Source organism: Spermophilus citellus (assembly GCF_964194105.1).
Source record: "Spermophilus citellus genome assembly, chromosome: 1".
Taxonomy (NCBI): Eukaryota; Metazoa; Chordata; class Mammalia; order Rodentia; family Sciuridae; genus Spermophilus; species Spermophilus citellus.
Window position 1 is genome coordinate 275,858,161 of NC_138182.1, and position 14,775 is coordinate 275,872,935.

The 14,775-nt window shown below is 46.0% G+C and overlaps 1 protein-coding gene across 1 annotated transcript in view; it reads left to right on the plus strand.

Annotated features, from left to right (window-relative positions):
* Positions 1–14,775, plus strand: part of ANKH (ANKH inorganic pyrophosphate transport regulator) — a 132,925-nt gene that overhangs the window by 112,898 nt on the left and 5,252 nt on the right. The window lies entirely within an intron of this gene.

Here is a 14,775-nt window from a genome sequence, read left to right on the forward strand (position 1 = left end):
AAAGGGAGACCATGAGCCAACCTAGAACCTTCTATTCTGATTTTTATGGGTTTCCTTGCATTATGTGATTATTGTGGGTTATGTCGCATTATGACAAATATTCATGCATTGAGGTACTAATCCCCACTACCTCAAATGTGATCTTAGTTTGGAAACTAAGGTTTTGATGAGGTTCTGAGACTGGGAGCAATGTTTCATGCTTCTAATCCCAGCTACTCAAGAGGCTGAGGCAGGGAGATTGCAAATTCGAGGCCAGCCTCAACAACTTAGCAAGACCCTGTCTCAAAAATAAAAAATGAAAGGACTGGAGATGTAGCTCAGGGTAGAGCACTCCTAGGTTCAATCCCCAGTACTGGGGAAGGGGTGGAGAGATGAAGTTCTGACAGATGAGGGGCCTCCCGACCCAGCATGACTGACATTCCTGATAAGGAGCTAAGATGATACCAGAGATATGATCTTACAAAGATTGCACTGTGTTGTTGGCTTGTGTTCTTGCATAAAAGGATTTCAAGCAAGACTTAGTAAAAGTATAGCAAAGTTTATTAGAAGAGAAGGAGGAAGAGGGGAGCACCCCCAGGGAGAGGGTGGGTCCACCCAGAGGGGAGAGCCACAACTCAATTCTTTGTGTCTCAGCTTTTACTGAGGTAGGAGGGAGATGGTTAGAAGGTCCCTCCCTCCCGACTATCAGCTCTGGGCTCTAGGTTAGCTAGCAACCCAAGGGCAACTCTTGACCATCTTGGCCTGGCTGACAGGTCCTGGCTGGAACAGGTTTTTATTTATGGTGGGTGAGCTCTCTTAATCATCTTGCTTTCCTCTCTGGGGATCTCTGATCTGTGTTCATATGGGGTCTTAGATTTAAGACATCTTAGCAGTTAGGCCCTTGTGAGCAAACAATCTTTGTCCTCCCCTGAATTTATCTATCGTCCTCTTGTTGCAAGAGGAATAGTTTATAGAGCTGAGAGGCGGGCGGGGGTCCTGAAGCAGCTATCTGGTCAGACCTTGAGGCACCACTGAGGCACGGCTGTGCACTAATCGATTTGCTCTGTACTACGTGTTTTCTTAAGTTCTCACCCACTGTTCCTGTCTAACTGCTATCTCACATTCTCTCAAGGGCATAGGTTTGGGCACAGGTGCGGGGAGCATGTTGTGCAAAGGCTGGAGTTCAGTGACCACAGCAGAACTCCAGATGCTGGGGAGGCCTGGACTTTCCCTAGGGCCTGTCCACAGTGATTTCCCACTCCAGAACTGTAAGACACTAACTTCCTGTTGTTCTGAGCCACCCACTTGTATTTGTTACAGCAGCCCTGATGAACTAATACGCTGATGTTTCCAAGACAAAGGAATCTTGTCATCACTGAGACCAGATGGACTGATCAACCAGACTTGTAACTGTTCAACTGACTTTTGTTTCTAAATTCTCCATCCCTTTAGTTTATATAAGACATCTATTATTTTATTTCCAGATTCTCGTGAGTAGAGGATTTGCTAAGAAATACTGTGCAGAGCAGTGCTGTGCCTGCATTCATGTGTTTAGTTGTATCTTTGCTGATGGTTTTTTGGGACAGAGGGTTATAGGCATCATAGCTTCTGATATAAGTAAGTGCCAATATTAGATTTAGGTTACTTGGCTTGTTTTTATTCTTCTTATTATTGATTGGATAATCCAGCACATTTCAACTGGACCCTTGCAGAGCCCAGGACTAACTTGTACCACTACTAACTGAAAAGCTAAGCTATTTTCCCCATTTTTAGAAAACAAAGTAAGTTGCAAGTATTTTACTCAATTGTATTTATCTTTCCAAATTGTCTCAATCTTGATCCCTTTCACTGTTTCTCATTTAAATCTTACAAATTGTATCTCTGCATGTTCTGCTGCCAATGACAGAATGCCACAAATCTGGGAAGTTTTAATGAAAATAGATTTAGTTTGGCTCATGGTTCAGGAGGCCTGAGGTCAAGGGCCAACATTTGATGATGATCTTCTTCTTCTTTTTTTAATCTTTTTGTAGTTGTAGATGGACAGAATGCCTTTCTCTCTCTCTCTCTCTTTCTTTCTTTCTTTTTGTTAATTGTTATGTGATGCTGAGGATCGAACCCAGTGCCTCAGGCATGCTAGGCAAGTGCTTTGCCACTGAGCTACAGCCCCAGACCAATGATGATGATGATCTTCTTACTGACGAGCCTCAAGGTGGTACAGGGGTCACACGGGGAGAAGTAGGAGTCCATGCATCTGTGTGACCAGAGGTCTCTCCCACTTCTTATGAAGCACCAGGGTTAATTGTCAGGCTCCATCCTGATGACCTTACCTAATCAATCACCTCCCAAGGCCTATGGTCAGATTAAGTCCCCACCCTGTCAGGACTCACAAAGGGGTGAAGCTTTCAACACATGAATGGTTGGAGGCACAGCCACACCATGTCCAGACCATAGCCTGAGTGGAATCTGATTGGACACCAAGTTATAAAAATGACTTATTTTTTATAAGACAATGGGTTTATCCTGCAGCTGCCGAGTCACACTGCTCTCAGCCCCTTCAGCACCCTGAGGTTAAGTCTGGCCAGGGCCTCCCTGCATGAGGCCTGGCACTGCCCTCCCCAAGTCCCACCACTTCAGCGGCTCCACCCTCCATGTTTCTCTGGTGCCAGAGCAGATTCGTGTAGTGCAAGTTGGCTCTCCTGAGCCATTGCTCCACACAGTGGTGAAAGGCCTCGGGAAGGCCTGAGGACTGGACTTCCAGAAAGAAGGCCTAAGACTCACCGTGGCTGTTCAAAAATTTGTTTTCATTAGCTTACCTCAAATACAGAAAAACAAAAGCAGTCTGGGGCACGTGGCAGGAGTGACCGTGTGGCCAGCAGACCTCAGATCCCCCTGGCTCAGGCTGACAATCACGGGAAATGTGGAGGAGAACACAGGATGTGGTGGATGGCCGCTGGAGAGCTGTGCTGGCTTGGGGCTCAGGGTCACTTTGGGCTCCACCTGGGATGGCTTCCTAGCAGCCTGAAACTCTTGAGTGATTTAGGTATGGCTTCATCAAGCAGCTGTGAAATGAGCAGAGGGGGACCACCGGATTAGAATCCGAAATGGCCCTGTGTCTGTTTACTGAAGTAAGAGGTCATATGACTCTGGGCAGAAGAAAATGATGAGAAACCACTCTGGTGGTGCAGGGGGCAGAGGTCTTTGCCAGGGCCTGGGTGTGTCCAGGGTGTGCAGGCTGCACTTAGCCCGGCCGCCTGGGAAACTCAGTCACTTTCAGCTCAAGAAAGCCCTTGCTCCCAGCGTTCATTTCCTCTTCAAGGCACGCCTCTGCACTGGCAGCTCTGGGTCGGACGGCCCACCTTGGTCAGGGTTTTACGGCACCATGATGGTACTCAGGGGGTCTTTTGGTTCCTCCCAAGCCCGTTGCAAGCCCAAAAGGACCACAGTGTGCTGCTGAGAAACTGCATATGTGGCAAATAATAGTGCCTCAAAAACCTGCTCACCATTTATCAAGTGCCACTGATACTCCCCAGAGAGGACTCCTAACTGATGCTCTTGAAAAATGAATTGACCCTACCAAAAAGAAATTTCCAGAGGGTCAGGTGCACTCACTGGAGCCAGCTTCTCTCATCTCCTCTCACACATCCCTGGCCTTGGAACTGGTTCAGGTGCCAGGCTGCTCATCCCACTGTACAGCTGGGGGGGGGGGGGGCTCTCCTGACACTTTGCCTCTCTGTTGATTGAAGAGAAGGGACAGACCAGGTGGGCATGGTGGCACACTCCTGTAATCTCAGCAATGGCAAGGCACTAAGCAACTCAGTGAGACCCTGTTTCTAAATAAAACACCAAATACAAAGTAGGGCTGGGGATATGGCTCAGTGGTCAAGTGCCCCTGAGTTCAATCCCCCATGTCACAAGGGGGTGGGGGAGCAGCCACAGCATTTAGCCCGAGCTTGAGTCCAGGGCTGCAGAGCACAACCCTTATAGAGATGGCCCCGGAGCCACAGGGCCCTGCAGCCCTGCGCTCCCCCTTGCATTGTTTAGAAGGGGTGTGGAGAAGGTGTGCACCAGCAAGGTGGCCCTGAGGGAGAGGGTTACTAAGGCAAAGAGGCCTGGGGATCACTGCATCTCCTCCCTAGGTCTATGGAAGACAGTTCCTGTCCTGTCCTTTTCTTTTTTACCTTGTGTCTCCCTAGTACAAATCAGGTCTGACCTGATCAGGTCTCATGGACTAGAGTTATAAGGCTACACATTGTTATTTCTTTTTTCTTTAATTAGCCACATGGCTACATTGTTATTTCTTTTTTCTTTAATTAGCCACATGGCTACATTGTTATTTCTTTTTTCTTTAATGAGACACATGGCACTGTTGCCAGGATTATCATGATACCTGGTAAGATCAATTGATTGTACTCTTGTGACAGTCCAGGACTGGTCCCATCTGGAGCCCATCTTTTGGATATTTGCCAGGCTGGGCCCTCCTGGCATCTCCCCAAGTCTGTGCTTCCTGGTCACATCCATGAGTACTTTCACCACATGGGTGTTTGTGATCTGAGCCTCTGTGCTTTTAAAATCATGCAAAAAGCCCAGCGTCCCTCTCATCTCTTTTCAGATCCTCTTAGTGTTTGCTTACCCTTCCTGGTTTTAAGGTGGCCCGTCTGAGTCTGCTTTGTGCCACCTAACAGAGTATCTCAGACTGGGTAATTTACAAAGAACAGAGATTTATTGCTCCTGGTTCCAGAATCTGAGAAGTCCAAGGTGGAGGGCCAGCATCTTGCCCATGTCATCCCATGGCAGAAGGGCACAGTGAGAGAGAAAAAGAGGCAAACGGGCTGAACTTGTCCTTTTATAAGAGCCAACTCAGAAATGACTGAGGTCCTCAGGAAATGAAGCCCTTCAATGCCCGCCCCCACAGCACTCTCCCAGATGGTCCACCTCTGGCCGCTGTCACATGGGTGACATGGTCTCCCAACCTCCATTGGAGCCACCTCCCACATTCGCTTCTCAGGCAGAGGTGGCCCCTCACTCTGTGCTTTGCTGTCATTGTTTCTGCCTCTGTCTCAAATGCTTTTTGGCTGGCAGGTGCCTCCTTACCAGCCTCTCCCAGGTGCAGACAGGTGCCCCTCACCTGTGCTCCCAGCACCCGGGTCTTGCCTTCCAGTACACTGGCACATTAGCCACTGGCCTGGTGCAGGAGACCAGAAACCTTGAAGGTCACAGTTCCTACACTTGGTCTGGCTGCCAGGAGCTGGGTAGAGAGAGCCTGTGGTGAGCAGATGACCCGTGGGTGCATGTTCGCCGGCTGCATCTGTATCTCCTTCCACTCTGGTACCTGTGGTCCTTCAGATGCGCGTCTCCCTCCTCACTGGCCTGTGCTGGTTGTGTGGAGAAAATTTATCTTTTGAGAGCTTTTTAGTCTCCTTGTAGGTTCTCTGGCACTATCAGATCACCCTTGTCTTTTATGCACCAATTTTGAAATGCTTTCTTTAGTGTCCCCCCCAAACCCCAGTTCTGTGAATTCAAAGAGGTTATGGTCAGCCTCTCTCAAGGCAGCAGGCTTCTTCTTGCCTGTCAGGGTTAGTCCAGTGAGGCCATTCCCTGACTTGTCCTAGCTTCGCCAGATCAATCTGTCTGGAAAGGATGAGGCTGAGCTGCTGGAATAAGGAGTGGGAGGCCTCCAGATCTGCCGAGATCCCCGTTTCCTTCTTTCCATGGAAATCCTGGCCTGGAATTCTACCTCAGCTGGCTGTCTCTGTCTGGCTTTACCGCCTGCCCCAGGCCACGAGGCCCAGCGGTGCCATCCAGGAGTGCAGTCCCCACACAACTGAAGAGTGTTTGGTGTTTAGAACATCTTACTCCTAAAGCTTCAGGACTTCAGGTCCCAGAGAAACCCAGCCAGGAAGGGGCAGAAGCTTCAGGAAAGGTAGCAGTCAGAAAAAAATCTGCTGGGTGGCGTCCTCCCTGGGACAGATAACTCCTTTCAGGGAGGCACAGCACACTAAAACAGTGTTTGTGCTGCTCCTGCCGGGCAGAGCCTCAGGAAGCAGCATCATTCTGAAGATGCCAAAAAGAACTCCAGCTCTGCCCCACCCCACCCTGCCACCACCTCTGCAAGGCAGCAAAGTCAGGACAATGCCAGTATTTATAGTGCCCTAATCCTCAGCAGAGCCAGACCACTCTAATCCTCAGCTCCTCTGGGGTCTGAGCAGGGTGTCTAAGGAGCTGTTGGCAGATAAAGGCAGAGGCACTGGGACTGAAATACCCTGCCTGGAATTCAGCAGCCTAGAGTCTGGCCCAGCCCCTCGAGCCTCAGTTTCCACAGTTAGAAGGCTTTTCCATAACGTCGGGCGGAAGTTCCCCTTGCAGCTCAGCCTGGGCTCCTCAGCTCCCATCTTTGCCCACTCTCCATGTTTCACAGGTAGGGTCAAGTCCTTGGGTCACTCCTGGTTGCATCCCAGTACTCAAACAAAGCAGTTGCTTCTGAGTCCTCGGTGTGCTCGAAGGCTAAGAACCTACTGTCCCACAGGACCATGTCCTGGTGGCCCTGTATTCCAAGTTAAAAGTTGAGTTCCTGAGAATGACCTAGCCTCACCTTCCTGTCCCTAAACTTACCCTCCAGCAGAGCTTCATTCAGCTACCCTGGGCCAGGCTGGGGCCTGTTCCAGCCATGCACCATGCTGGCCATTGGTCTAGAACAAAGGGGGCCTGTTCCAGGCTTTGTTTCTGCTGGATGCCCCACCCCCATGCCAGGAGGTGGAGACTGCTGCCTCATTGTTCCCATTATCCAGCCAAAGAAAATGGCTCTCTTGTGCATGGGGGATAAAAAAGGAGCAAAGGTAAATGAGCAGAGTTCGCAGCTTTCTCACACCAGTGTACTGCGTCCCAATGGCAGGAACACTGCAGCACCTTAGGACCTCCAAGAGATAGGGAGCGACTAAGATGTGGGAGTCCCCCAGGCCTGGGTTAAACTCTTGGCCCCAAAAGTGACCTGGGGCAGGTTGCCCTGTGACCTCATCATAGAGAAGCAAATAATGATTTAACTATCCTGGGATTGTAGGAGGACCAAATGAGAGAACATGGAAAACTCTTGGCCTGTTAGAAGTCATTGGTTAAAATTTCTTCATACTTCTTTCTAGAAGCTCACATAGTCCAACATTCACTTTATTTATTTATTTATTTATTTACTTTTGGGGGGGGATGGTGGTACCAGAGGATTGAACTCAGGGACACTCGACTACTGAGCCATATTCCCAGCCCTACTTTTTGTATTTTATTTAGAGACAGGGTCTCACCAAGTTGGTTAGTGCCTCACTGTTGCTGAGGCTGGCTTTGAACTCATGGACCTCCTGCCTCACTGGGATTACAGGTGTGCATCATGGCACCCAGCTCCAACATTCGCTTTTTAAGCCAGCATACTGTAGATTTGAGGGGTTGATTTATTCATTGGCAGGTGGGGGAGAGGGATTGGTCCTCAGGTCTCAAGACAGATTAAAATAATTAAGACTAGTGCCTAAAGACTCTACCTAAACCCTGTGAACAAAATGTCAGTGCAAATCCACATGCGTGTTTTAAAAAAATTAACAGATGAATAATCATGCTGTACTGTTATGAGCAGGTTCCAATATTTTTCCTTAGTTTTTTTTTTCCATTTTACTTAAATGCACATAACATACAATTCCCAATCTTAACCTTTTTTGACTGTACATTTAAATATACTGATCAAGTCATGGTGCAGTAACCACCATCCAGCCACAGAACTCCTTCCACCTTGCAGGGCACCATGGCACATGCCTATAAATCACAACTACTCCAGAGACTGAGCAGGAGGACTGCAGGTTCAAGGCTAGCCTCAGCAACTTAGTGAGCCTCTGTCTCAAAAAAATTTTTTAAAGGTGGGGGCACTGTGTAGCTCAGCAGTAAAGCATCCTTGGGATCAATCCCCAGTACCACCAAAAAAAGAAAGAAAGAAAAGGGTATGTGTGGGTGGGAGGACTCTTCATCTTTATCTTGCAAAACTGATACTCTACCTGCCCCGCCCCCCAGGCAAAATCCAAGTTGACTGTTAACAGTCAAGGAAAAGGAAAAGCTAACAGAAGCTGGAGTGTGGAACTTTCTAAATATTCTTCAGGCTGAGTAAGAATATGAAAGAATCCAACATTGTGTGGGTGTACTATATGGCTTGGTGCATGGCGCCCCCTGCTGTTTATTAATTTCTTCCAACCAGTACTTTGTGCCACCTCTTAAATGCTTTTTTTTTTTTTTTTTTAAACCATGAACATGGTTTAAAGGTGATGGTTGTATCCTACTCCCTATGGAAGTATTCAATGTAGATGGGTAATAATTATAATTATCACAAGCCAGAAGAAGAATTCTGGATACACAAATACTTTTTCATATGCATTTCCAAGCTTCCTAACATAGAAAACATATCTTCTACCTTATTGGATCTCTCAGTAATATATTAGTTTACTGCATTTTACTTGGTCTGCTAAAATTCTGCCTGCCTGAGCTTATCTAATAAGTCCTATAGATAGTGAATCAGTGTGCCACCTTCTGAAGCTTCCCTTCCCTTTGAATCGGGACTTCTCATATCCCTGCCAAAGCACATATAATGATCTGCTGGATCCCTGAAGACATCTGCAGGGGTCTATTTTATTTAAAACTTTTTTCTGCCAAAATATACACGTGGTTAACAAGTATATGTGTGTATGCACACACGTGTACACCCTTGTACAAATAATGGGGAAGTACGAAGAGGAAAATGAAGTCATTGCTATTCTCACCACCTACATATGACTCCACTGTCAACATTTAATTGCAATCCAAGTAAACCTTTTACAGTAATAACGGTGGACATTGAGGGATCGTGCACAGTGTGCCTGCTCCAGGAGAAATGCTGTGTGCTGTGTGCATGGCAAGACTTTCTTGATGAAGGAAGGAGGACATTGGTTTACTTCATGGAGTCAAGAAAGAAAGTCCAAACAGTTGGCAGACTGGCTCCTCTCTGGAGGGCACCCTGTGAGGAGGCACGATTTCAGAGGTGGGGGCACTGAGGCCCAGAATGCTGAGAAACTCTGGGAGGCGCACTGCAGAGGAGCCCGGGGTCGTAACTGAACCTAGCAATCAGACTGCAGAGCCAGGATCAGCAGCACCTCCTCATGCCCTGTCTTGTTGAGGGTTAACCACCAGCTTGCCCAGTGGAGATTTAAACCTGATTAAACGTCTGTTGAACCTTCCTAAGTTAAGGCCCAAATAAAAATGATGTCCAGGACCAACTATTTTAATTCAAAACAGCTGCACATGGTTTACTTGTTCTCACTGCAGAGGATAAGAATCTCATTTACTCCTAAATCCTGATTATTCAGGGCATTGAGGAAAGCCTGGTGAGTTCCTTAAAAGTATGGCCATCAGCCTTTGGAAATCAAGTCAAAACCAGAGCACCAGCTGCATTTCCAGCAGAATAGAGTTCCCTGAGGATGTAGAGCAAGGGGCTGCCCGCTGTGGCTGGGTTCTATGTTCTCTGAGTTCAAATGCTGATGAAGACAACCGGCTTCTCCCAATCTCAGCCCCTGTTGCTCTCAACATAAGTCAAGTTCATCTTGACCTTGATCATCTGACCCAGGCTTCTGCACTATTGAGTTACTTTTTTCTTCTCCTTGCCTCTGTGCTCTTTGGAAGGAGGGTGAAAAAGAGTGCCCCAGCCACCTCACAGAGGAATATCTAATGGATTATTTAGAATTTTTTGGAGATTTGTCTCATCTCCCCCATCTATATATGGCAACACGGACTCGTAGATATTTATTGTATACTTTGGGTTATAATTTAGTACTGTTATTTATTTTGTTGCTCAAATCGTTCCCGCTTTGGCAGTTTGGAACTCCTTTTGGCTGGCTCCTTTGTCCCCTTGATGTGTCCCATTTGTCTTTTGAGCACTTTCTTGCTTCCTGGCACTATAGACACTCAGTTGATTCTCTTGCACATTCCCAGCCTGAGTCCTAGAATAAGTAATTTCTCCAAGGAGTTTGGTTTCCTTTGATTGGGAAATAAATAGAAAAACCAAGACCTGGGCATGGTGGGTGCTGTTCTGTTCTGTAGGCTGCCTCTTAATGAGATAATATTGACAGCAGTCTCCTCAGCAGAAAACCCAGCCCGAAGCTGCTCAGAGAAACGAACCATGTTTGTTGTCAATAGGTCATTAGGTTTGTGTTCTTGTTTGGAAAAGTTGGTGTCACTGGGTTCTGCAAATATTTGAAGAACACAGTGTGTCTTGGTCAACTGGGAGGACATGTTCTAAGGCAGCTCTACAGTGGCTGAACTCAGTTAGAATGACACTTTTTCTGAAATATTTTTTGACAGGTTAACTTTTATAAAGCTACTTGTTTTCTGAAACATACCGCTTAAATTAGGCCTGGTTTTTATGCAGGAGTCAGTGTATTGCTCAGGGAAAGCTTTTAGCAAAAAGGAATACACACAACTGAAAAGCAGGTATGGTGTGTATTCCTTTCAGGACATTTCAGGAAATATTCACTTGTTGAACTTGCTGGAAGGTGGGATTTTCATAGTAGAGGCATGGCAAAGGCTTCAGAGACTGCAGGGGCAGAGACAGAGAGAGCTTTGATATATGTGGCATTCCTTCCCTTTAACTTCCCTTTAACTAATGATTGTTCAAGCCCCTGATGGATTTCATGTCAATGTTCCTGGAAGATCCAATCTGGGCCCTTTGTGTGTGCGTGGTTGAAAACTCTGGCATGTGACCTTGATAAGAGGCTTTTTGGGTATGCCTGGCACAGGTGGATACTAGATAGGAAACAGTGAGGTAGTAGTCAGAGTCTCATGGTGGAACTCTAGACATGGAACACTGAGTTGCCAACCCAGAAAGCTCCTATAAAGGTCCATCAATCCTTAGCATTGTGGTTGTATCAAAGTATCAGTCTGTATTCACTACCCAGGTTTGCTGACGTTGATGTAAGTGTGTCAAATGATGTGGGCATGCACACCACCATTGTGTCCTCTTATTAAACCCCCTCCTCCAAAGGATAGCTGATCACTTCCTACCTGACAGCAGAAAGCCTCCAGGTGAACATTACCCATGAGGGGAAGCCAGAGGGAGGCATTACCTGGCTGTTTGCTACAGAAGCACGCGCACCATCCTTCTCTGACAAGCAGTTGAACCCTCCTCTCCGCTTAGTTTGTTGTAATTTAAAAGCCACTTTACAGTGATTTTGCAAAGCCCAGGGAGATTGCAACATGTGTTTGAGGCATTATCTCACATTCAGATTATCGTGGCTACAAGGTAAAGCATGCTAATGAGTCTCCTGGAAGCTTAAGTTTTGAGCAGAATATGGCCTCAGTCTGTCACTCTAACCACCAGAGGAACAGAGAAGGGCTGTCTTCATAGGTCCTAAGGCACTGATTGATTCCACGCTTGGGGACAATGCTCCTTTATCTCAATTGTTTAGCGTTTTACTGCTATGGGAAAAAATGGGGCCTAATGTAAAGCTAGAAGTAGGGTTTGATCCTTCTGTTTTGGAGAATGGGGTATAGAGAATAAATTGTATCCCCGCACCATGCTTTGGAATTGTTATATGAAATTATTGCCATGCCTGGGCTATTTTTTGTATGTACACAAAATTTGGGGGGTATGCCTGGCACAGGTGGATTCTAGATAGAATACATACAACAACAAAAAATAAGGTATTTTTTTAAAAATGTTTAAACATGACACAGTGGCCATAAGTGATGTCTCATTATTTTAGGTCAGCAGCTCTGCAGTGGGAAAAGATGACAGGCCACTTGTCCAAGACTCTCAAGTAATAAAGTCCCTGAGCTGCAAAGTTGCTAGATCTGAGGGAGTATTTTTCCCATCATGTCAAAATGGGGGTGATTGCTGGCAACAAGCAATAGGGTTAACGGAAGCACATCTGCCATTTTGAAAACCAGTGGGATATACTTCCCAGATGCTGAAAATACAAACAGAAAATTCTATTGCATTTATAGTGATTCATTTATAATAGATCCTCCTAGGTATTTTTTTTAAATGTTTAAACATGACATAGTAAATAGTTCCAGCCTTATTCCGTGAAATTTAATTTACCCAAAGCATAAAGGATATTATATTCTAAAATCTCAGTATTCTATTTTCATACATGACTCTGATTTACTTTATAATATATTCTGTTTTAGAGAAGAATCACTGGCATTTTAGGAAAAGAATATAAGTATTTGATGGAACTGGCATGTTTTTAACAATATCTTCTAAAATTCTACACTTTTTAAAAATTCAGGTTTTTAAAATCAGCACAAAGTTTTAAATATTCTGCTAAGGATTGTTACCAATAGCCCTGCCCCAGCCCAACTCCTCCAGAGACTTTTCCTTCTGGTCCTATTTCCTCTGTGACTCCTTCAAGTCTTTGGATGGACTCTGACTATGTCACCTTGGGATAAGATGGGAAATTATTTAGCTAGACCATGACAGCTGAGTCCTGATTCCCTTCCTTTCTTAAACATCTTTAGTTTTTCATGAACTGAATGATCATTTTTTCTTAGTTCTTCATGTACTTAACATTAAGTTTTTTCCTTGTTTGGGTAAATCCACTGTCACATAGAGAGACACGTTAGACTTCCTGTATGCCTCACCCTCTGAGTGTGTCTCTGAGCCTTGCTTCTGGCTCCCGTGTAGGCCCACTGACTTGCACACCTGTCGCAGACTTCCTGGGATTGCCCCTCACCTCCATCCCAGAGGTTCCTCTTGCTTTTTTTCTTGTAATTGAGCTTGGGTTTCTTCCTTTTCTTCCCCTGTGACTCCCCTACTTGGCAGAGCATACTTCCAGTAGCAACTTCCTCTTTTTCATTTATTTCCTTTTTTGGGGGTGGTGGGAAGGGGTACTAGGGATTGAACCCAAGGGCACTTTACCACTGAGCCATATCCCTAGTCATTTTTATTCTTGATACAGGGTTTCATTTTTAGAGGGTCTCACTAAAATTAATTTATTTTTATGTGGTGCTGAGAATCAAACTCAGTGCTTCACGCATGCTAGGCGAGCCCTCTACCACTGAGGCACAACTCCAGCCCCTTGAGGTCTTGATTAGTAAAAATATCCTACTTTTAAATAGCTTTCATCTGGGGCTGTAGCCTAGTGGTGGTGTGCTTGCTGAAGACCCTGGGTTCACTCCCCAGCACAGTGGGGGGGGGGGAAATCCTCGATTGATATCTTGATTTAGAGTTCTAAAAAATCATTTTCCCTCCAGATTTTTGCTCTGTGTCTTCTTGTTTTCCATGCTGTTCAGAAACCTAAAGGTGGAAGCTCTGTGAATCTATCTTCTCTGGTTCCACCATTTTTCAATGGTGTGCCCTAATGGGTCTTCCATCTTCTGCGCTACCATCACATGGTGGCCCTTTCTGTCTGGAGACTCGTGTCTTTCAGCTCTGAGAGGTTCACTCTTTCCTCTTTCTGGAATTCCCGGAATATTGGACCCTTATGTTATTGTAATCTACTCTCCTGTACTTCTCACATCTTTACCTCTATGTGGTAAGCTTCCCTAACTTCATCTTACTGTTGGTAATGGCTTTTCATTTCTGCTTTCTTAATCCCCAGTTCTTTTTGGTCCTTTAAGTTTAACATTTCCATTCTGTTTTTTGTTTCATGGATGCAGTTCTCCACCTTTCTGAGAATGTCAACATGGAAAGATTTTCTTTCTTCCTCTATGTGGTTCTCTCTTCACCCCCACACCCACCCCTACAGCCCTCTCTTTTCTTTCGTTGGTTTTGACCTCCTCGGGAGCCCTTGGTTGTCTGCTATGTGCGTGGAGCATTTATAAAGCTCTAAGAAGCTGTGGATGCTGTGTGAGATTTATCACCCATATGGGTCTCTCACTGATGGCTGGTCCAGTGGGGCTACTTTTTTGGAGCCTTGAATTTCCAGGACCTTTAGGTCTTCCTTCTTGGTCTAATTAGATTCCTTGGAAACTACTCTGGGTCTCTTGCTTGTAAAACTCAACTGGTTTCCTGTGTCCTGGGAGCCAAGTAAAAGAAGGCAAGGATATTTAATATGTCCCCTTTCCCTTAGTCCCTGATCATGCCGGAAACCTTGTGTTTTATCTTATCCAGCAGTAAATCTCCTGTGTCCTGCCGAGTTTGGGAGGCACAGTCAACAGCCATGCAAGGGGAACTGTGCCTGAATTGCTTACCACTAGATTTTCATGGGCCAGCTCCTTTATCTCTACTTCCTCATCTGTGGGGAGGGGAAGTAGAGAGAGAACTCTGCCTTTCCCCATCAGCTTAGGATTCCATTCTCTTGAACCTGTTTAAATCTGTTTTCCACTTGCCCATCTTCTTTCCAAAATTCCAGATTTTTGGCTATTGTCTCTTCCATAACTCTCTCAACTAGACATTGCAAAGTTTATAGACAGATAGTTGTTTTAAATATTAGCATTTCCTTTATTATTATATGTGCTCATTCAGCATGGTTCTATCCATGCCCAAATGCTTTCAGGAGACTCTTCCCTATTTTGTTAAGGCTATAAAAATTAGTGGACATGTCCACCCAGAACTGAGCTGTGCCCTGGCTAAGCCTCCACAAGAGCACGCTGGTCTTCACTGGTGGTTAGTGGATGCGCCACATCCACATCTGTTCCACCGCAGGGTCCCTTTGGGGTTAGCAGGGGGATGAGCACCTCCTCTGGCAGGGAGCAAGGCCGGGCCATGCCTGTTGTGGTGGCTACCTGATGGGGCAGTTCCACCGTCTTCCAGACCTCCTCAGGGATCAGGGCACACCAGATTCTGTTATTTCACCCATTTAT